The 24530-nt window shown below is 37.4% G+C and overlaps 1 long non-coding RNA gene across 1 annotated transcript; it reads left to right on the top strand.

Annotated features, from left to right (window-relative positions):
* Positions 1-12632: 12632 nt before the first annotated feature.
* On the top strand, positions 12633-16500 carry LOC139133159 (uncharacterized). Its single transcript, XR_011552537.1, has 3 exons — positions 12633-12819; positions 15279-15613; positions 16052-16500. It is a non-coding gene; the product is annotated as an uncharacterized lncRNA (long non-coding RNA).
* The last annotated feature ends 8030 nt before the right edge of the window (positions 16501-24530 follow it).

Below are 24530 nucleotides of genomic sequence, written 5' to 3'. Positions count from 1 at the left end.
CGCTGATATTATCTTGACCTGAGGTTTTTCAGGTTTTATTGCTTCTAAGTGACTTGAATACGCTATCTTTGTCAATCAGCACCCGTTCATCGGTGATTACACTTTCTTTGATATTACTCTGCATCACCGAAAAATCATGGACATCAAACCGTACATCAAATGAATTTAGTTTATCGGCGAATTCATGATCAGTATAATGACAATTGCCCATCTTAATAGCCCCGTTTCCATTTGTTTTGTAAAGCAACCATATATTTTATACCATTCCATGCTGAAGCAGCCGAACCCGAGCTTAATTTATATATAACATCAGTGGAAAAGAATTCATGAAAGAAAGATATATGGACCTCTAGCCAAAAGACCAAGAAGTGATGTCAGATGTTTCGAAAATAGTAAGTGCATCCTGCCCAACATGTGGCACCTGCCTTATATCAGTTTGTAAGTCAAATAGGTAGTGATCACCAACTAAGGCCCAATGTAATGTTTTTCGAACAGAGATATTGTATTTATCTACCAGCTTGTGATACCTGCCAAAAAGTGTTTGAATGTAGAGACAAGTCTTTCTCTGGTGTAACCTTGATTTAGCAGTTATAAGAGAGATGACCATGTCGCTCTACAAAATCACCATATGAATTGCATGCTCTTGCATATCGAATAAGCTGGGAAATGTATACCCCATGAGCTGGTGAGAGTGGAATATTACTGATGTGGTGTGGCAAATCGGTGATACTAAAGTTGAAACCATCTTTCTTGTCATATAGCCTAGTAGAAAGGTGGCCATTGCAGTCAACTTCAAGGAAAGCAGATGTAAATTAGAAGAGGTCGTTTCTGTAGTTTCTTTAATCTCTAATTCTCGAGGATAAATCATAGCGAGATGATCACTGAATTTGAAGTTATTCATTGAAATAACATCGAATATATGTGTCTAAATGTTAGGTTGAAAGTTCTAGCCACAGGGACCTTTTTCTGCTTGATTAGGTTCTGGATAAATTCTGCCTCGTATGAGAACAGAAATAAATCGGAAAGCATGAGAGCAAAGTTAGTACCCATAGGAATTCCTATACACTGTTGCAAAATGTGTCCTCCAAATTCAACGTGTTGTCGATGGGGAAATCAAGCATACCGATAATGTCTTTCTCGGTATAAAACACTTAAGCATTAGTTGTATTTTAACAAAATATCTATAATTATATCCTAACACAGCTACATATTTGTAACGGCGTGAACCGTTTGTGTAGAAAAATGCTTGGTTGATAATGTTTTTAAAGCGTTCTTTCAATTTATCATGTGGTAGGCCTATTGTGTATACAATGTGGAAAAACCGAAAGCTTTATTTAATTGATCTTATTTTTGAAATAGATCTTGATTTCAAATTATCCAAGAATTCCTTCGAATTTGTTACTATCCACATTTGATTTATACCTCTGGGAGAAAAGACAACATCAGAGTATGCTTCAAGTCCCCGTTTAACGGTACAAAGAACAGAAGTCAGTATCTTCGATAACTCTGTTGTTTAACATTTTGAAGACCCTGCGATGAACTTAGCTTTCTATGGTGTTTTGTTGAGTTTTGGTATCCATTATAACCTAGGCAACTTATGTGGTCATCCTTAATTCGTTGTAATACTAAAATTATATATTAACCAATTATGGTTTTCCAAAATTTCAGTTTTGTTTAACATTGATTGCCTGCAAGTGGAGTTGGTAGAGGTCTTAATTACACCAAGTTCGGCTATAAGACATTCAAAATAATAATAGTGTGGGGGTTCGAATCCCGTTTGGGTTATAGTAAAAAAAATTATTTCTTACAGACAAATACAATGTTATTGGCAGCTTTATCAGCAGGAACTACAATATATTTGTCATGGATATCATTCAAACACTTAATAGCATCCGGATCTTTAAGTACATAATAGTGTCTTCTGCAAATATGTGATTTAAGTCGGCCAATACGGCCACGGACTATTTTCCTCACATATTTGACCCATTCTTACAATGTGTCTGGCAAGTTCAACTTAAAACATGGGGGCACTTTTGGAGTCAGGGACATCTTTTAGATCTTCACACACGATGCATACTTAAGCTTTACACATTATACAAACCCACAACATGCAAGACACTCTGTCACGATAGGCACAGTTCGACATTTGTCTATCTGTGGTAAGACGTCGTTTGTACTGAAATGCTATGGCGAAAACTGAAAATAAACAACAGTTATGTCTTAACTCCACGTTTTGAAAATTTTCTGTTTATGTCCTTAGGCTGCATCCCAACGCCGTGTTACAGGTAACTCCGGTTACAGTGAAACTATAATCATAAAGTATGGGTTCATATCTGTACTCACTTAACTACAGGAAAATGGCATTGCAGACACAGCACGTATTATAAAGATTCATACTCTAGCAGTAGTGTTAACAAACAGAATGCATAGTAAGTTAATATGGAACAAACATAAAGAATAAAATTAACGGAAAGTATAAGAATGGAGCTGTTTTTCCTTAACCTCCCTGAAAGTGGGGTCCAATACTTTTTTATTTAGCTTCATAAAGCTGACTCCGTAGTTTGACCTCTTTACCAATAGCACATATTGTTACTCTATCTCTGTCAATGCTGTGGTCTGATTTGAATGATTATATAATAATTATGGTAATGACGAAAGAGACTAAAGGTACACTAAAATAGAAACCGCCTGCTTAAAATGATACCGTTGTTGTTGCGTAGGAAGTTGTCTCCATTCGACTCGTCACAGCTAATTTCACAACAACACTTTCATTGATCCCATTGTTTCAGCGACAAAGGAATACATTTCATCGAAAAAAAACCAGGAAGCAAGGAGTATTTGCAGCCATTTGAAAGATTCCCCCTCCCCCTCCAAAAAAAACCTTCTAAATCTGAAAGGTAGGAGCGGCGATTCCGGGGACAGTTTTGGAAGACTTCTTTGCGAGTGAACATAGTGCAAAAAGACCTGTACTTTTCACTGTTTGCAAAATGGCGATACTTTGACCCACTCTAACTGGTAATATCGTATACAGTGCTACAGAGAGTGGCAAACAATCACGAAATAAATAACATTCGTTGTTCACAAGAGACAGGGAACTAGATAGTGGTGTTAGCCGAAGGGAGACGGTGAACTGTAACAACTTTCATTCCTTCAAGTTGGAAGAGAATCAGCTCACCAGCAATTCTTTTGCACGGCCGATGGCTCCTTTCAGTATATACAATTATAACACGATTGTATGAAAACAAGGTACTCAGCCTGTGAACAATGATGCACTTCAGAGTTCGTTCACTCGGGTGCGTTAAGGTTCCAAGACAAAAAATTGACCTCTTTAATCTGACAATTCTCTCATGTTTAATAAGCTCAGAACTCTCGTACATTATAAATTTTCTAAAAGCCTAGATATAGGGGAAGATTTTGGTAATGACAGTGTCACCATTGTCTATATAACTGTCACGTGACAGGTAATTTGCATAACCTTTCAAAAATCGATTTTCCCTATGTGTTGTCTCAATACTTCAAAATATCTGACTCAAACTTGCTGGAATGCAAGCTGTCACAACGCTCTTCAAAAGTAGCTCTCAGATTTTTTATATCTTGCCTAGTTTTTTTGAGCACAATTTTAAAGAAATCAACAAGGATTAAATTCACCGCTCTGGAAGTTTTTCTGGCATAAAAACTGTTTAAGAAGGTTTTAAAAAATTCTAAGAGCATGCTTTTGAAGATCCTAAGAACAGCTTGCAATCACACAAATTTCAGCCACATATCTAAAAGAATTGAAACAAAACATGGGGAAAACCGATTTTTGAAAGGTTATGCAAATTACTTGTCACGTGATAGTTATGTAAACGGTATGGTGACCCTATGGTAACTAAAATGTTTCCCTATATCTAGGCTTTATGAAAATATATAATTTACTGGGGTTCTGAGCATATTAACCACTAGAAAATTGTTGGCATAAAAAGGTTGCTTTCTTGTCTTGGAACCTTCAGTGAAACACGTGCCATTGAAATATCGATATCAGAGGGCAAGGCAGCTTGACCTACAAAAGCTCTGCTATCAGTGAAATAAATAAAGAATAAAATATTGTTTTGATAACTTGCCTGATAACCTATCGTAGAGTACTGGGCATGTAACGCCCATATGCCGTAGCTGGTCAAAGAAATCTTTACAGACCGTGTGATTGATCCAGAGGCCTTCACATCGTAAGGGTGACGTTGGCCGACTTTCGTGACAGTAAGATTCAACATGATATTGGATTGAAGTTACCGTAGTACATCGTAAAGGTTTCCGATCCTCCCCTCATTGCTCGAAGGTAGGTAAAATCAAACCCAAAGTTGATCAGTTACGTTACTGTCAAGTCTCGGCATACACTTTTGAAATTGATCGCTTGCAAATCAGATGCATTTTGAGTGCCTTGAAAACGTAATGTGTAGGCAGTGTGCATTAGAAACTTCGATCCTTTGTGTGCATATAGCAAGAATGGGCACCGGCGTTGTAGTCAATCCCCTTGGCACCTCATGGCCTTGGAAGCTCTGTAATTGTTACAAAAGCTATAGGGGTTCCCAGGCCCGGCCGACCTTATCCTGATGTTTTTTTGGCGAAATGATGAAATAGCGTAATGAAGATGAAAAAAATAAAATAACTGAAAAATAGAAAGAGAAATAAATCAGACTAGCAGCAAATTGTATTGCCACTATTAAAAGAAGTAAATGACTCACACCACTCGATGTCACCATTCTCCCCTGATAATTTTGTCACTGCGCCCCCCCCCCCCCTTGGCTAATTTGCCCTCATATGGCTTTACTCATGTCTTGTGGTACCTCCGATCTCGGAAGATGGAGCCTGAAATATGCCCCTGTACGAAAACACAAAGCGTCGGGACCTCTATCGATGATGGGTCAGTTATGACACCATACATCGATCTCACACATTCAGAGTCTCTCAACAATGACTGACTCTCTCAATAATGATTCTGACGTCCTTCTCCTCTTATAGGGCAGATGACAATTATCAAGGGGGAAGGGGGTACATAATAGTAGGGTGACTAATTAAAGAACTCCACTTTGGTCCCGAAACATCATCATAGTCTATGTCAAATTTCATGAAGCTAGAAATTTTCTTTCCTATTAAAGAAGGGTTTGTGATAATTGGTTTGTGATAATATAGGTACCTAAAACAATTTTAGCTTGGTTGCCCAGAAAATAATGTTGGTCAACTCTCGCAATTTGCGTAATCCAGATGGCCGCCAAATAATCTCTTAAATTTAACTTTTGACCAACAAAGTTCTTTCTTATGAAGATTTTAGCCTATTTGCATTCATATGGGTACCTGAAACAATTTTAGCTTGGTTGCCAAAAATGAATGCTTGGTAACTATCGTAATTTGCATAATCCAAGATGGCCGCCGACGGAACCTTTGACCCATATGTCTTTGTATGACGTGTAATACCTTTCTATTGTATGGAAATCCGGTCACGACATGCGACATGCGACCTGCGACTTCAAAACTGCGACCTGCGTCCTGCGAGTTTGAAACATGCGACCTGCGACTTCGGCATTTAGACCTAGGTGTAACCTGCGACTTCACAACAGCGACCTGCGTCCTGCGTGTTTGTCAAACTGCGACCTGCGACTTCACAACTGCGATGTAATAAACATGATAAAGGGAAAGTGGCTTCACACATCAGCCATCTCGTCTTGTATGTGCTTTGGTGTTTTAGTGTCTGAGTTGTGTTTTGGCGAACGCAGGTCGCAGTTTTGAAGTCGCAGGTCGCATGCCGCATGTCGTGACCGGATTTCTATGGAAGACCGGTCACGACATGCGACATGCGAGTTTTTTAAACTGCGATCTGCAGTTAGGGTTAGTGTTAGGGTTAGTGTTAGGGCACAGGCGCTCCTTAGCTGGGTAGTCTGCTAAGGAGATCAATTTTCGGATCGATCTATTGATCCCGTAGTCGATATGCCCGCCACTGCAACCTAATACAAACCTAAATACTGCAACCTAAATATGAAGTTCGTATTTAGGTTGCAGTGGCGGGCATATCGACTACGGGATCAATAGATCGATCCGAAAATTGATCTCCTTAGCAGACTAACCGGCTAAGGAGCGCATGTGCGTTAGGGGTACGGTTAGGGTTAGGGTTAGGTCGCAGATCACAGTTTAAAGACGCAGGTAACCCTACCCCTAACCCTAACCCTAACACTAACCCTAACCGCAGATCGCAGTTTAAAAAACTCGCATGTCGCATGTCGTGACCGGTCTTCCATAGATTTCCATACTATTGGGGTATTCAAAGCTGTAGAAATCATTTCTGATGCTATTTTGTTAGTCGAAGAGTCAAATTCACGGGCTGAAGGTCGGGTCAAGGTTAAATTTGACTTTTGACTTGGCAACAACTGGAAACAAAACTTCATGAACGTTCATGATTCACTTTAGCTTTATATCGACATGTTATCACGGTTTATAAGCCTTCACACCACCAACGGCGAAACTGTGAAACAGCTATCTTTGGGTAACAGATAGCACTGTGACAGCTAAGGTTTAGCGGAGGATGTCAAGGTGCTTTATATTTAAGATGGCGTTCAAATCGATCTACTATTATTCTCAGTGACGATATTTGTTATTGACAATGTATCAAACATATATTAGGTGGTAATTAATTTATCTATTTTTCAGGTTCTTTATTTCTTCATTTCGCTATTTCGCCATTTCACCATTTCGCAATGTCGCTGAATAACATTAGCCTCGACGATTCACAATGTAGATGGGTTCCGTGACCGCTGAGTTGAGTAAGGGAGCCTGTAGTAATTACAGGGGTGGGCCGGGGTAACTGGGGAGCGTCACTTTTTAAAAACTGTCCAAGGGGGAGGGTGACGTTTTACAAACCTATCTTGGTGGGAGAGTCACCTTCAACAGAAGCTAATTTTACGACCAAACCTTCTATTGTCCATGTGGTATTTCCTGAATAGGGAACCGCCGTAGAAACTCTTTTAAAAACATAAAGTCAACAGTTTTCACAAGGTGCAGTGGTATCCTACATTAAACACCTCGAAGAGTTAAAACTGATTAAAGACACGGAACAAAAACATATGGGAAGGACAGCAAAGTGTATATCAATAATCAATAATCAAATGTCTATATATGCACAGAACTGTTAGTTTTATATTTTAAATAAATGTTCATATTTCTCTCTCATAGACTACTATGTATAGTGAATCAACATTTCGGTGACATTCCACAATCAATTTTTTGCACGCACATGGACTTGTAACCACCCTAGTCTAATCAAGAACATTAATATCAATAATCAAGCATACATAAGCTTAAATACATAGTTTACCTAGTTTTGTATTTAAAAAAAAATGTTCATAGTTCTGTCATAGACTACTATGTGCAGTGAGTTAACATTTTCGATGAAATACAAAAATCCAATTACTTCTACACAAACGCACCTTTTTCTTCCCACTTCAAGCAAAGTACATTTAAATAATTTTATATTATTAGACATATTATACAGATATAGCTCGTTTTGTGGGGGAAAATTGTCAATAGTTTGCCTGATGGACTCCATGTATATTGTGATATATTGCTGAATGAAGCTCTATATCAGCCACGTCTTGCCGCCTTATAATTGAACAACATAAAATGACCCTCCTGCAGATGTATGAAATATCATGTCCCTTCAAAAATGCTTGCTTGATGAATTGCGACCTTCCCTCCAAAAAGCCAGCCGTCCTGCTCCCTGTAATCAAACAAATTGTTATGTAAATTAACTAATACCGTTTCAGTTATTCCTGGAGAGAATACTGTAGTGGTTTGGAAAGGGTCAAGTTTTAGAATGTGAGGCATGGGGAAGGTTCACATTTTAGACAGGAGGATAGGGGAGGGTCACATTTTACAGTATAGGAGCGCGTGGAATTCCCCCCGGCCCACCTCCTACTGTAATTATTGAAGTCTCCCCAAGGTCTTACATCAAAATTTGCATGGTGACCCTCGCTTTTCATTCTTCATTTTAAAAGAGAGTGGTTGAAACATGCCTGGAGAAAAGTTTGAACAAAAGTTGAAGTCTTTCGCTTTCGAGGCGCCTATAACTTAATATTTCATCGACATACGGCAAAAATTGGCTCGATTATAAGCAATCATCAGTGCATACCAATGTTACACATTATGTTAAAAAAGGAGAAATGTTTGATATTTTGGAGACATAGAAGAAAGGTGCAAAAGTAGAAATGTTTTATTCGATGTCTTCCAGGAATTTATTAAGGTAGAATGCATGCGCCTCGAGCAAAGAAAAATATTCGGAATCTCAATTTTTTACAATTCTTTTCTGATCAGCAACTCGTGGAGGCTCTTTCGCTGTTCTCACAGTAAGAAAACTTTCACCGTCTTAGTGTTTTCGAAATCCAAAAGTTACTTTTTCCCAATATAGAGTTAACGTTGGGCTGACTGCAATTTTGAATTACAAATATCGTTGTATGTTAGGTAATTGTTTCTCTTGTACAAAACTTTGCACGGTGACCCCTGATTTTTATGCATGATCTGATGAGAGAATGGTTAAGAGTTTCGTTGAGAAAAAAAAATAGGGCGAAAGTTTAAGTCTTTCACTATTGAGGTGCATAATACCTTAAAGATTTATGTCAAGTACTTCGAACTGCATCAAACCTGTCGGCTACACTTTCGACGTACTGGCGCTTGTCAAATAATAAGTATACGCAGGAGTCTGTCTTCTTCCCGTTCTCAATCAGGTGATAGAATAATCATTTTGAAAATAACGGGGCCAAATACTGACAATAATTGCCTCGGATAGCTCATCGATGAGGTCAATAAGAAAGTGAGAGTACAAATATTACTGAGATCATATCATGGTAATACAGTTGTGGAAGCTGCTTAGGGATGTCCCTCGTTTGATGACAAATTCATGAGTTTTGACAAAATTTTAAATTTTGAGATTTTTGATTTCATATGGTATTTTTACCGAACATTCATTAAAACTTTTCATCTTATAAAAACCGTTGCTTTAATTATCCGATATCATGTTATACGAGTGTTTTCGTGTATAACGTCTTGCATTGGTTCAAAGTTATACGGTTCCTCGAAAAATACCAGTGTATGGTGACGTCAAACAAAGAAGAATACATTTAGATTGTGCAATTATATTAATGGGAGGTTCTATGAGTCTATTAAAAGTATGTATTGTAACTCTTTATCATGTATTAATGTAAACGGAAACCTTACGTCTTGGTTTGCAACAACTTATGGAGTCAGACAAGGTGATGTACTTTCCCCAACACTTTTTTCTATTTTTATCAATGATTTAGCAATTGAGATAATGATTTAGCTTTAGGTATCCCAGTTGGTAACTCATTAATTAATATTATGTTGTATGCCGATGATTTTGTTTGCTTGCTTAAAATGAGACAAATTTACAAAAGATGATTGACCATCTACAAGATTGGTGCAAAAGGTGGCGTATGATGATGAACAAGTCCAAAACACAAATTGTTCATTTTCGAAATATGGGACAAATGAAAACAGACTTTATATTTCAATTTGGTGGTACAAATCTTGACGTAGTTTCTCAGTATAAATATTTGGGTTTAGTTTTGGATCAGTTCTTAAATTTGAAGTGACTGCTGAAACCCTAGCAAGTGCTGCAGGTAGAACTTTGGGATCAGTTATTTCTAAGATACACATGTTAAGGATTTTAGATATAACACTTTTACAACTCTATTTCATTCTTGTATTACTCCAATTTTAGACTACTGTTCTGCAATTTGGGGCTACCGTTTCTCTTCAAAATGTGAGTCAATTCAAAACAGAGCGATTAGATATTTTCTTGGCGTCCACAAATTTGCCCCTATACTTGCTATAAATGGAGATATGGGTTGGGACCCTTGTCTATTGAGGAATAAATTGAACATGGTAAGACTCTGGAATAGATTAGTAGTTATGCCTGATAACAGAATGATTAAGCAAGTTTTTACTTGGGATATCAGTTTAAAATATAAAAACTGGGCTAAAGATATGTTTGATTTATTTTCAGAAATTGGTTTGCAGGAAAAATTTGGTAATTTAGAGGTTTGTAGTATTCCTGTCATTAAAGATGCATTAAAACGTTGTATATTAGTAACTGGACATCCCAACTGAGTGAAAAGCCCAAATTGCGTACATATTTGATGTTTAAGACGGAATATGGAATGGAGAAATATTTACAATTTCCCATTTCTAGATCAGAAAGATCACTTTTGGCACAATTGAGAGTTGGTATCTTACCTCTGAAAATTGAAACTGGGCGTTACACGAATGTGCCTAAAGAGGAAAGACTATGTGATTTTTGTCCAAATGTAGTAGAAGATGAGCTCCATTTTATTTTTGATTGCACACTTTACAATGTTATTAGGAAACAATTGTTCTCTAAAGCCAGAAACTTGTGCTCTGTATTTGATTCATTTGATGTACAACAGAAACTCAAATTTCTAATGAGCGACATGCCATCCCAATTGGCATCCTATGTCTATCATGCATTTTCAATGAGACAAGAAGCTTCTTATACTTAAATTACATTTCGAGCTATTCATATCTATGTACTTTATTTACTGTTTCAGTGTCTTGTAAGCCCTTGGGGCTTGGTGTGGCAACCAAGCTGTTTAAGACCACACATGACACTTTAATAAATAAATATAACATAACAATATAACATATAGCATGAATAACCTTTATACTTGTTGTTTGGCATGGTGACATAAAACACTTAAGCATAAACACGATTGGAACTAATTTTAGAGAATTTGATCTTCATATTGTTCAAATTTCTCAAAATTGTTTGGTGCGTTAAAGATAAGGTTGCAATATTACAATATACTCATAAAAAAGCAAGTGCGTGACTTAAAAAGAAAAGTAGATGATCTTACATCTACAGATTAAACCGGCATTAATTCATTATCCAATTATCCAAAATTAGTTCCAATCGTGTTCATATTGCAAAACATGTCGCGATCTGTGTTTTTGTTTACCGGGATTACTTTATTTATTGAGCAAAACTAAGGAAATATGCAAATAAAGTAAAAACAGAGTACTTCATTCTGAAGTCCGATCAAGTTGAAAAATTTTGATACACCGTTTGCCATCTTTACCAATCAGACCTACAGATTCAGAAACGTGAACTTCTTAATCATTTTCTCACGCTGTCCCGACGCCAAAGCAAGTAGGGCATCGAAAGGCACGACATGCAGAGGATCGTACTGTAATCAAAGTTATTGCATGTTATCTAATGTATTTAGAACACTTTAGAAAACATTCGCTAAGAAAATGCAAAGACAAAATTGAGGCCGAGTGTTTGTTATACTAGGGGTATCATGGCTTTCAAAATGATCCCGAACTTTCTATCTCAATTGGGGGAACCCGAAGAGGCCATTCGATTGCACGCGGGCGAGCTCATTGTTTGTCAGGAATACGGCTTCCGCAATCGCTCCTTCCTTTCCCGTACTGTTTACGTCACCAGTGCCAACTCGTCAATGTTTGCATCTTGAAAACCTGGAAGATCATCCACATATTGCAGTGCCACATACCCAAACATGTTTGCAAACTTCAGTCTCTTGACGGAAAAAGAGAGGTGTTTTCCATTGTCAACACAGTTCACAGCGTTCAGGTTTCACTGCAACACCGACTCGGAAGTAGCTGCGTATATGAAAAGGGTAATGTAGTGTCCTTCGTCCAATGACGTCACGTTTTGTGCTTTCTTCGTCGCTTTTCTGAAGACCATACAGTTAAAGTGTCGACTTTATTTACCTAATTGAACAAAGCTGAATTATTGCATGGTACGATGACTAGAGTAACAAATTACCAACAGTTTACCAATATTTGAAATTCAAAATGGCCGCCGTCCCTGCGTTAACTTTTATGGAGAAAAATAAAATTTTCCATTTTCGAAAAGACTTTGAAAAGTTTTCTTCTGACTGATCGGAATAGAAATGATAAAATTTGAAAGCCCGAATACCGGTAACCGAGGCGCTTCTACCTTAATTGAACGTTTGGATAGCTTGTTCCTGATGGACTAAAGTGTTGACACGACTAATCTGTTTTCACTGAAACTGCAATTTGAAATTGCGAAATGTTTACTCGGTTCCGATGCATTTGCGATCGTGGGAGGAGTAATACAGTTCCGAGTCTATCATAAATCGCCAGCAAATTGATGATCTTACTGAAACTGCAGAATTTCCATGAGACCTGGAAGAATAATTAAATTATTTCTCGGAATTGCCGCTACTACTTCAGCCAATGTTGGTTTTTCTTTTAATTACGACAATATATACTTCTGCACTGCAATTTATTTCTGTGCTTTCAGAGCATTTTTGTTGTTCACGTTTTTAGGAGCTGTTTGTTTCCTTCTGCGCGCATGAGGATATGCTCCAAAATTGGTTCTGTCATCACTGCATTTATATGTTTTGCGTCTATTAAGGCGAAAGTTTCTACACTACATCAGTAACAATGTCACTTATGGTATATATTGCTTCCTTATAAACCATCCCTCACCGCGTCTGCGTCTTTGCCAAAGAAAATCGAAGACGAATTTTTCCTCTGGTGTTAGGCCACAATTTTTTCTCGATTAAAGAAAATTTCTTTTTTTTCAGTGTAAAATGTCGAAAGAGATGAAAAACTTGTACCACAATACGGAAGAATATTTCAATAGATTACGTATCTTCAAGAAGTACATGAGCTATTGTCCAAAGGAAGACCAGCAGACAAGCGTGTACGAAACGTTTGAAAATTTCAAGTTAAAAAGAGATTCGCTCAGGGTATTAGCTGTCGGAGCAGGCGATGGTATGTACAGTAAACTGCATTTTTTTAGTGTGTGTCCGCTGTTTTGCATCATATGTTGACACTTGTAAGTTTCATAAATATAATAATCTCTATAAATGTAAAAATACCGTCAAGGACAGTGTGCTCACATTCGGTTTGAATTGGTCCATTCGAGAAATATTTAAACCAGGAAAAACAAGAATGACAAAAGCAAATAAGGTCTCCAACTTAGGTACTGGAGGTCATCTTTAGGAACATGCATATCAACTTCTATAGCAATGGGACAAGCAGATCCTAGATACATACGCAAATGTCAACAACAAAAAATAGACAGAGAAGGCTTGATAAGAAGAAAAGGTGGGAGTGGGTAAAAAAATGTACAAGGGATCTGGTAAAAAAGTAATGCTACCTCATCAATCTTCTAGACCCTACCCCCTCTTAAATATCAAATGTTCCACCCAGTATTACATAAGACCAGATGACAGGAAATAAATTTACAACTTTGGGGATTTTTTAATTAATGCGATGAGTGTTATCATTCTAATGTAAACAGCACTTAAGTTAGTTACAGATAGTGAAATGCCTTCCACTGTGGGCGGTGATTACAATATCTGGAATTATTCTGGATCCAAATTTCTCATCAGTTCTTGTGTGTCTTACATAGAAAAGTTGCAAAAATTGGTCCGCAATGAAAAAATTCACCTCAGCTTTGTTTTCTGGATCAAATTTTCCTACAAATTGATATTAAATATGACAAAATTATGTTCACAGCCTTTGAAACTGTCTCACAACATATCCTGGGTTGGTGTAGGTCATTTAAGGTCACAAACTGAGAAAATTACCTAAAATATACAAATTTGGCAGTTTCCCAACACTTTGAGCAGAAAATTTATCTAATAACATCCCTCGGGACTTTTATACCAAATTACAAAGCTATCAGACAAGTAATTTTGAGAACAAGTTTTCTTGACCAAAAATGACAAAATTGTCTTAAAAATACAAATTTGCATATTTCAGGACAATTTCCACATATCTAACTATTGCCATCTCTGTACGTCTGTGTACCAAATATAAAAACTGTCTGTCCAGGGTTTTTAAAAAGAAAATACTGTTTAAGATTTTTTGACCAAAAATGACAAAATTGCTCCAAAATAGTAATTTTCCCAATTTTGTCAAATTTTAACAAATAAGAAGAGTAACACCCTCGCAAAGATCCAACCCAAATTTGAGAGCGATTGGGCCGGCGCTTTCAGAGAAGAAGAATTTTAATTGAAAATGAGAAACATCACCAAAAAATTCAGCAAAAATACAAAATTAAGGATATCTTCACAATATTTATAAAACTGTATAAGGTTTACCTAAGGTACTTGCACACAAATTTTCAAAGCAATCAAAACAGCGGTTCTCGAGTTATTAATTCTTGACCATTTTCACATTTTGTAAGCTCATTTGCATAATTTTGGCAATGCAGACTTCATTTGAACAAAATCCCATCTATAGCCCAGGATGCATCAACACACCAAATACCAAGCTGAAACGTGCAGCGGTTTGCATGTTTTTGATGTTGACGGACATACTGTACGTACATACATACATACATACATACATACATACATACATACATACATACATACATACATACATACATACATACATACATACATACATACATACATACATACAGACGCCATCGACTTCAGCTTATGCGATAAACTCACATTGGTATAACCAAATGTGAGCTAGTAAAACTGTAATTGTAATAACATCAACCACACACGTAATAAACATGTGCAGTCATCTATAAATGTAACAGCACCCAACCATAAAGGTAGACACACAAATGAACCCAAATGTAAAGAAAGACAAAAAGAAATAAACTTACATCCGAATGAATAATTTGTTGGCCGATACCCTAAGTAAATAATAAACCCTGGAATACTATACTACAGTTGCGTTTGTTTTATGCGTACTGTATTTTTGTCTGTTTCGACTGTATTCTGCTGTGTATCGGTAATTCATTCTGTATTACTAGCAAATTAACAAACACAAAGACCCAATAATTCAACGTACATACACCAACAGATTAAAGTAATTACAAATAAAAACCAAAAGTAATAGGCAAAAAGCGCATACGTATATACCTACCTACCTACCTATCTGCCTACCCGCCTGCACGCTTGCATGCATGTATGCATACACACACACACACATATACACATACATACATACATACATACATACATACATACACACAAAAACAGACAGGCCGACAGACAGACAGCCCGACAGACAGAACGACCTACCCACCCACGTTCCTACATTTACATACTTCCATGCATGCGTACTACAATGCACGAGGACGTGGCGTTTGTTTCTTGTTTAGCACTGTGACATTATTTAACGAACATACTGGTCATAATGATCATACTGTTAAAATTTTACTTATTCAGTTTATCTTATGTTTATATCCATACACTCAGGCAACGCTGATATACCAATCATTGACATTTTGCAAAGTAAGCAATGCCATATCAACTACAGTGTAGTAGAACCTATCGTGGCCGAAGTGGAGAAATTCAAATCACTGGCTGCATCGAAACAGGAGCAAGGACAGTGGTCAAGAGTCAGGTTTGATTCCATCAAAGTACCATCGAAAATTATCTCGAAGAATCACAGACGAGGGTAGCTGAGGACGACTTCGACATCATACACACTATACACTGTGCGTACAACATGTCAGACCCACAAGGTGTTTTAGCTGGTCTTTATGAGCGCCTTCAAAAAGGAGGGCTGCTGCTTAACACTATCACTGCTGGTATGTAACTGTTTAAAATGCTGAATGTAGTCTTTCTACGGCCGATTAACAATTACTGTCTTTGGAAAAATGACCAAGTATAGCCATACATTTTTGTGGACTACTGAACGAAATTTTTTCGGTTTAATGTTGAGCCAAATCTACCCTGGCTAAATAGTTGTTGAAATACGCATGCCTATAGGCCTCGCGGGTGGCACAGGGCATATTTAGTGGTGATTGAAATCACATTAAATCGGTCGATCTGTAGACTGTGTGATCTTTTACTACAGATGCAGTGTCAATTTTACAAACGACATCACGAGATAGCCGTGGGCATTGCTCATTGACTATCATTATACTCCGATTATAACAGCTACCTATGGACGGCTTAGAAAATCAAGCTTACATCTGTAATTAGGAACGTAACAATTATCAAAGTCATGTGTCTTGTTAATTAAGGTCCCCTGGAAAAGCTGCTTGCCAAGATAAAGATGATAAACCCAGAATCACGCCAGTGTGTAGGATCAGCCTCGCTTCGAAGAATGATACAACGCAGACTTCCTGACGTCGAAATAACCACCATCTATAAAAAGAACGCCTTATTAGCCGATGAAATTTTCAAAGAAGAATCTCGAGAAGGAAATATGCTGCTGGATTTTCTGACGCAAACTCTTGATTTTCGAAAAAGCGTTTCTAAGAGAGTACTTAGTGACTTCATGGCACTCATGCGGGAAGAATGTTGTTACGAGAAAGATGGAAAATTATTTCTCCACAAAGATGAGGAAGATATTGTTATCTTTAAAAAGTAGTCTCATCAGTAATCAGGTATCTTATTTTGGTACTCTTTTCGAACATGTCTCAGAAATATACAAAGAGCAAAATTAGTTCAGTGCATGGAACATCACCACGTGTTTATACATGGTGGGAGGATGCGGAGATGACTGAACGATGCAAACTATCACTACAGTACGCTAATGCATCTTGCTGATCGGACGAAAGTTTACGTACGAGTTTCTTCACTTTCTTTTTCAATGAGCACCATGGTATAATGTTAATGTAACAGTAATTTTAAGGCGCAGTACCCTTTGCGCAGTATAGATAAGATTACCATTCACAAGTAAATCCATTGTAAAAAATACACAAGAAGTACATAACTTTTACTGAAAATTTAAACTTACAGAACATTAATGACGAAACAAATGATAAGCAAGTAACAGGAGAAATGAGCTATAAATAATTTTGATTGCGTCGAGAGTTTTTTAAAGCAAGGCAACTTTTGTTGAATATTTAGTTTTGGAAGGCACTGCTGACAAATTTACAGTGCTTTTAGATTCGAGGTTAATCAGCATATTCAGAAAGAAATGTTTAAAACCGTATTAAATTTTATAAAGATTTTACTTCTCCTTATTGCAAGAAATAGTCAAAACATCGGTCGCCGGGCTACTTGATAAATTGTATCTACTTAAGTCCGGACCTTTATCGCGTGTACAACATTTAAACACGGTCCACGACGCAATCACATCCTTCGTGTACCAAAAGTAGAAACTGATCAAGATATGATACAAGGAATGTTAACCCGATTTTTCACAGGCATTTAATACATATATCTTTTCAGGTTAATCAACCGCTGTCATGCATACCAGTTATCTGGTCCTTCAACGTATTCTTTCAGATTCAGATTCAGATTCAGATCGACAAGTGCTATTTGTTGTAGTTACCTTTTCCAGACGTTTAATATCCATCATTCAGTTTTTTGATAGTTGGGTTTAATACAATATCTTTTGTGGAAAGTACGTGATTTCCCTAATAAATCAAGGCTTATGTACCCACCAAGATCCCAAACCCTTGTGCAGATTTTAAGGTGTCTTTTTGGGGAGGCGGATGCAAGTCTTTGAAATAGCTGCAAATACTGCGTGATTGTTTCCTAGTTTTTTTATTTGTTTTTTGGTTTTTTTTTCCGAAGAAATGTATTACTTTAGGTTTAATAAAAGTGGTGTTATGATATTAATTGTGACGAGTCGAAGAGAGACAACTTCCTACGCAACATCAACGGTATTATTTAAAGCAGGCGAATTCTATTTTAGTGTAGTCTCCAAATGTGACATTGGTAAAGAGGTTTAACTACGGAGTAAAAGTTAAATACTTTCCAACTTTTCCGCACACAGAAACTGAACAGGTTGGACCAGTCACACGTCTCTAATCCTACCGTTTTCAATGTTTATCTCAACAATAATTCTATCGCACGCTTTTGGCATCTTTTCCCAGGTTCTAGAACCTGGATGGTCAAACTGGGCTGTTCTGACCATCTCGAGCACCCTTATAGTTGAATCACTTAGATGTGTCATGACCTGGAAAGCAACATTGTCATGTACTTCAGAAAGACGTATACGTATACGTAGGAAAGTTCAGGTTAGGCTGCTGTGGCTACTGTCAACGTAGCTGCTGTGTGGACCTCTGTGTACATGTTCCCCTGACTACTTTGCCCTTCACCACAATGGAGGGAATCAAAATGCCTTACAGAAACCTAGGTGTCTGCAACTTTATTTTGCTAGGATCAAAGACTACATTTACGATAAACTAAGGGCTCGGCTACTACTCCGGCGTCTACACGCACTATAGTCCACTCTGCGTGGCAGGGCTATGTACGGCTACTGCGTAGTCAATGCTTGTCATAGCTGAGCACTCTTGACTCACACTAGCTGTAGGGCTAATAGCTAACCATCGCACATCGGTTGGTACCGTGACAAGAATTATTTAAGTAAATACTAGTAGTAACCTTCGTGCATTTATTTTTCGGTCACGCGTACGTTAGTCCATGCAGTTAAAAACGTCTCTTCTGCCACCATGGTTAGTCGCGCGCTACTACGTTCATGGTGCCTGCTGGAGCGGAGCTAGTACCACCATGCTATAAGACAAGCATTTGGGAATATATTGGTCGTTACATGCTCACTGTGTTTCGAATGTCGTTACAAACGGCTTTGGTAGGTCTGCATAGTTTTCCCTGTTAGATGAACGTCAGTGTCGTATTTGTAGGGCATTTGTAAAAGCAACAATTTTTTTGCTTTTTTCGGCATCGTAACTGTCTAACAAAGAGTCGAGGGTGACAAAGAGTAATTTCAATTCACTGCCTACATGAGGGGGTTGTCAGCCTGATGTAACAGCCATTCTCTGATTTCCAATCGATATAAATTTGTGCGTAAACAAGAAAAGTGAATTCATGAATTTTAATAGACGTGGTGGGTATGGCCTATATTTGGCCCAAATAGGCCATACCCTCCATCTCTTAATCTGTGTAGTGAAAATCTGCCATGAATAAAAAAGCATTTAACCAAACCTTCAGCAATTGTCAAGGGAAAAAAGCTTTATTCTTATACTTTTATCAGTTTCATCCTAATATTCGTTCCATATTTAGGAAACATTTACTTTTTATGGCCGGGGGCTGGCTTACAAATGCTTCCTGCGCATCACTAAAAATACTCCCTAATTCATTCCCCAAAAAATTGATGACCTCCTCGTAACAAATATTCCATGGCCCCAATTGCTTGAATTAGTATTGATCCAATTTTGAATGGTAACACTAACCACTACCGGTGCATAGATACAATACAATACAATACAATACAATACAATACAATACAATACAATACAATACAATACAATACAATACAATACAATACAATACAATACAATACAATACAATACAATACAATACAATACAATACAATACAATACAATACAATACAATACAATCTTTATTGTACCAATTTGGGCAACTAGAATTGCGACTGTGACAAAAAACAATAAATGAGACTACAGAACAAGATACGACCTAAGGAATGTGACATATTCAAAACACTTTAAAAATTTGAGACAAAGCAAATAAAAAATAGGCGCAAGAATAAATTTCCCAAAATATTGTTAAAAAGTGCATGTACTGAAAACAGCGATGCATGAATAAAAACAGAACTATTAACTCTATTCAAAGATCCAACTGCTCTGTTTATATAAAAGTGTTTTCATCTGTTGGTTTTTAAAATCGGAACTCTAAAAACGACGACCAAATGGAAGCGGATCTAACTCATGATGGGCGTTGAAATTTAGCATTCAATTGCAAGCTAGAGTTAGCTTTACGTGTAATATGTTTCTCAAACAATTCGGAAAGGCTTGTCTGTTGTTTTCCAGTATTAAAGTTAGCTGCAAATATTAACTATCTTACCTATTAGTTTTTTGTCCTTCTCATTTAAGTTACCATACCAGCAAACCATAGAAAAATGAATGATCTGTAAAACAATGCTACTAGAGATGTATGTACATTGAATTGGTTCAGTTTCCTCAGGACAAATATACGTAGTTGCCCTTTACCACATATTACATCTGTATCTTCTTCCCACTTTAATTTATCAACCAAAGTAGAACCAAGATAATTGTATTTTCTGACGATTTCAATTTCTGCACCCTCTGTCGTTGTTGGCCTCAGGGGAGATTGACCCTTTCTGAAGTCGATAGACATCTCTTTGGTTTTACTGACATTCAACGATAGAAACTAACTGTCACAACACTTAGTAAATGATCTACAATAGAACCTTGATCTTTGCCCCATCTCTAAGCAAGCTTACTATGGCGTAGTCATCAGCAAACTTCACAATGTGTCTGTCCTGGTATTGACTTCTACTGTCGTCAGTATATAGTACATACAGGAGGGGAGAGAACGCAACCCTGAGGCGAGCCTACTGATGTAAAGCATTTGTTTGATACGCAGCTGTTAACCCCCACACATTGACCTGTTTGTTAAAAAAATATAAAATCCAAGATAACAGTTTTTCGGCAAGCAGGTGCGGTTGTATGTCTTAAATGCGAGGAAAAGTCAACAAATAAAACACGTGCATGTGTTTGTTACCTTCAAGATGTTTATACATCAGATTCAGTAGAGTTATCGTTGCCAGTATGAGATCAAAATTGGAGCGAGATAACAGTTTTTCGGCAAACAGGTTCGGTTATATGGTGTTAAATGCCAAGGAAAAGTCAACAAATAAAACACGTGCATGTGTTTGTTACCTTCAAGATGTTTACACACCAGATTCAGTAGAGTTAACGCTGCGTCGTCCTCCACACGCCGTCCCGTCCTATAAGCAAACTGTAAAGGGTCTAACAAGAGCTGAACTTTATCTAAAATTTTCCGTTTGATTTTCCGTTTGATTTCAGTGCAAGAGAGGTGAGCGCAACTGGCCTAAAATTGTTGAAAACCATGGAATTGTTTTTCTTTGCAACGGGTACAACAGTAGCTCGCTTCCACACATTCGGAACGTTTTGAAGGTCAAGCGATAGCTGGAAAATGAAATGAAATATGTCTCGTAGCTGCTCGGCACAAAACTTTCACGCATGACCGCTGATATTATCTTGACCTGAGGTTTTTCAGGTTTTATTGCTTCTAAGTGACTTGAATACGCTATCTTTGTCAATCAGCACCCGTTCATCGGTGATTACACTTTCTTTGATATTACTCTGCATCACCGAAAAATCATGGACATCAACCGTACATCAAATGAATTTAGTTTATCGGCGAATTCATGATCAGTATAATGACAATTGCACATCTTAATAGCCCCGTTTCCATTGTTTTGTAAAGCAACCATATATTTTATACCATTCCATGCTGAAGCAGCCGAACCCGAGCTTAATTTATATATAGCATCAGTGGAAAAGAATTCATGAAAGAAAGATATATGGACCTCTGGCCAAAAGACCAAGAAGTGATGTTAGGTGTTTCGAAAATAGTAAGTGCATCCTGCCCAACATGTGGCACCTGCCTTATATCAGTTTGTAAGTCAAATATGTAGTGATCACCAACTAAGGCCCAATGTAACTGACGCCTCCAGCGGTCATTTTTCGAAGAGAGATATTGTATTTATCTACCAGCATGTGATACCTGCCAAAAAGTGTTTGAATGTAGAGACAAGTGTTTCTCTGGCGTAACCTTGATTTAACAGTTATAAGAGAGATGGCTATGTCGCTCTACAAATCACCATATGAACTGCATGCTCTTGCATATCAAATAAGCTGGGAAATGTATAACCCATGAGCTGGTGAGAGTGGAATATTACTGATGAGGTGTGGCAAATTGATGATACTAAAGTTGAAACCATCTCTCTTCTCATATAGCCTAGTAGAAAGGTGACCATTGCAGTCAACTTCAAGGAAAGCAGATATAAAGCAGAAGAGGCCGTTTCTGTAGTTTCTTTAATCTCTAATTCTAAAGGATAAATCATAGCGAGATGATCACTGAATTTGAAGTTATTCATTGAAATAACATCGAATATATGTGTCTAAATGTTAGGTTGAAAGTTCTAGCCACAGAGACCTTTTTCTGCTTGATTAGGTTCTGGATAAATTCTGTCTCGTATGAGAACAGAAATAAATCGGAAAGCATGGGAGCAAAGTTAGTACCCATAGGAATTCCTATACACTGTTGGAAAATGTGTCCTCCAAATTCCACAAATGTGTTGTCGATGATGAAATCAAGCATACCGATAATGTCTTGCTCGGTATAAAACACTTAAGCATTAGTTGTATTTTAACAAAATATCTATAATTATATCCTAACACAGCTACATATTTGTAACGGCGTGAACCGTTTGTGTAGAAAAATGCTTGGTTGATAATGTTTTTAAAGCGTTCTTTCAATTTATCATGTGGTAGGCCTATTGTGGTATACAATGTGGAAAAACCGAAAGCTTTATTTAATTGATCTTATTTTTGAAATAGATCTTGATTTCAAATTATCCAAGAATTCCTTCGAATTTGTTACTATCCACATTTGATTTATACCTCTGGGAGAAAAGACAACATCAGAGTATGCTTCAAGTCCCCGTTTAACGGTACAAAGAACAGAAGTCAGTATCTTCGATAACTCTGTTGTTTAACATTTTGAAGACCCTGCGATGAACTTAGCTTTCTATGGTGTTTTGTTGAGTTTTGGTATCCATTATAAGCTAGGCAACTTATGTGGTCATCCTTAATTCGTTGTAATACTAAAATTACATAGAACGAATTATGGTTTGCCAAAATTTCAGTTTTGTTGAACATTGATTGCCTGCAAGTGGAGTTGGTAGAGGTCTTAATTACACCAAGTTCGGATATAAGACATTGAAAATAATACTTCTTACAGACAAATACAATGTTATTGGCAGCTTTATCAGCAGGGACTACAATATATTTGTCATGGATATCATTCAAACACTTAATAGCATCCGGATCTTTAAATACAAAATAGTGTCTTCTGCAAATATGTGATTTAAGTCGGCCAATACGGCCACGGACTATTTTCCTCGCAGATTTGACCCATTCTGACAATGTGTCTAGCAAGTTCAACTTAAAACATGGGAACACTCTTGGAGTCAGGGACATCTTTTAGATCTTCACACACGATGCGTAATTAAGCTTGACACATTATACAAACCCACAACATGCAAAACACTCTGTCACAATAGGCACAGTTCGTAATACATACTCGAAAATGTTCGACATTTGTCTATCTGTGGTAACACGTCGTTTGTACTGAAATGCTATCGCGAAAACTGAAAATAAACAACAGTTATGTCTCAACTCCACGTTTTGAAAATTTTCTGTTTATGTCATTAGGCAGCATCCCAACGCCGTGTTACAGGTAACTCCGGTTACAGTGAAACTATAATCATAAAGTATGGGTTCATATCTGCACTCACTTAACTACAGAAAAATGGCATTGCAGACACAGCACGTATTATAAAGATTCATACTCTAGCAGTAGTGTTGACAAACAGAATGCATAGTAAGTTAATATGGAACAAATATAGATAATAAAATTAACGGAAAGTATAAGAATGGGGCTGTTTTTCCTCAGCCTCCCTGAAAGTCGGGTCCAATACTTTTTTATTTAGCTTCATAAAGCTGACTCCGTAGTTTGACCTCTTTATCAATAGCACATATTGTTACTCTATCTCTGTCAATGCTGTGGTCTGATTTGAATAATTACATAATAATTATGGTAATGACGAAAGAGACTAAAGGTACACTAAAATAGAAACCGCCTGCTTAAAATGATACAATTGTTGTTGCGTAGGAAGTTGTCTCCATTCGACTCGTCACAGCTAATTTCACGACAACACTTTCATTGATGCCATGATTGTTTCATCGACAAGGAATACATTTCATCGAAAAACCAGGAAGCAAGGGGTATTTGCAGCCATTTGAAAGATTCCCCCTCCCCGCCCCCCAAAAAACTTCTAAATCTGAAAGGTAGGAGCGGCGATTCCGGGGGACAGTTTTGAAAGACTTCTTTGCGAGTGAACATAGTGCAAATAGACCTGTACTTTTCACTGTTTGCAAAATGGCGATACCTTTGACCCACTCTAACTGGTATCATCGTGTATAGTGCTACAGAGAGTGGCAAACAATCACGAATTAAATAACATTCGTTGTTCACAAGGGACAGGGAACTAGATAGTGGTGTTAGCCGAAGGGAGACGGTAAACTGTAACAATTTTCATCCCTTCAAGTTGGAAGAGAATCACTCATCAGCAATTCTTTTGCATGGCCGGTGGCTCCTTTCAGTATATAACACAATTGTATGAAAACAAGGTACTCAGCCTGTGAACAATGATGCACTTCAAAGTTCGTTCACTTGGGAAACACATGCCATTGAAATACCAAAGGGCAAGGCAGCTTTATCCACAAAAGCTCTGATATTAGTGAGATAAAGAAAAAATAAAATATTGTTTTGATAACTTGCCTGATAACCTATCGTAGAGTGCCGGGCATGTAACGCCCATATGCCGTAGCTGGTCAAAGAAATCTTTACAGACCGTGTGATTGATCCATAGGCCTTTACATCGTAAGGGTGACGCTGGCCGACTTTCTTGACTGTAAGATTCAACTTGATATTGGATTGAAGTTACCGTAG

This window comes from Ptychodera flava, chromosome 5, assembly GCF_041260155.1.
Source record: "Ptychodera flava strain L36383 chromosome 5, AS_Pfla_20210202, whole genome shotgun sequence".
In the NCBI taxonomy this organism is placed as follows: domain Eukaryota; kingdom Metazoa; phylum Hemichordata; class Enteropneusta; family Ptychoderidae; genus Ptychodera; species Ptychodera flava.
This window is presented reverse-complemented; position numbering and strand designations above follow the sequence as displayed.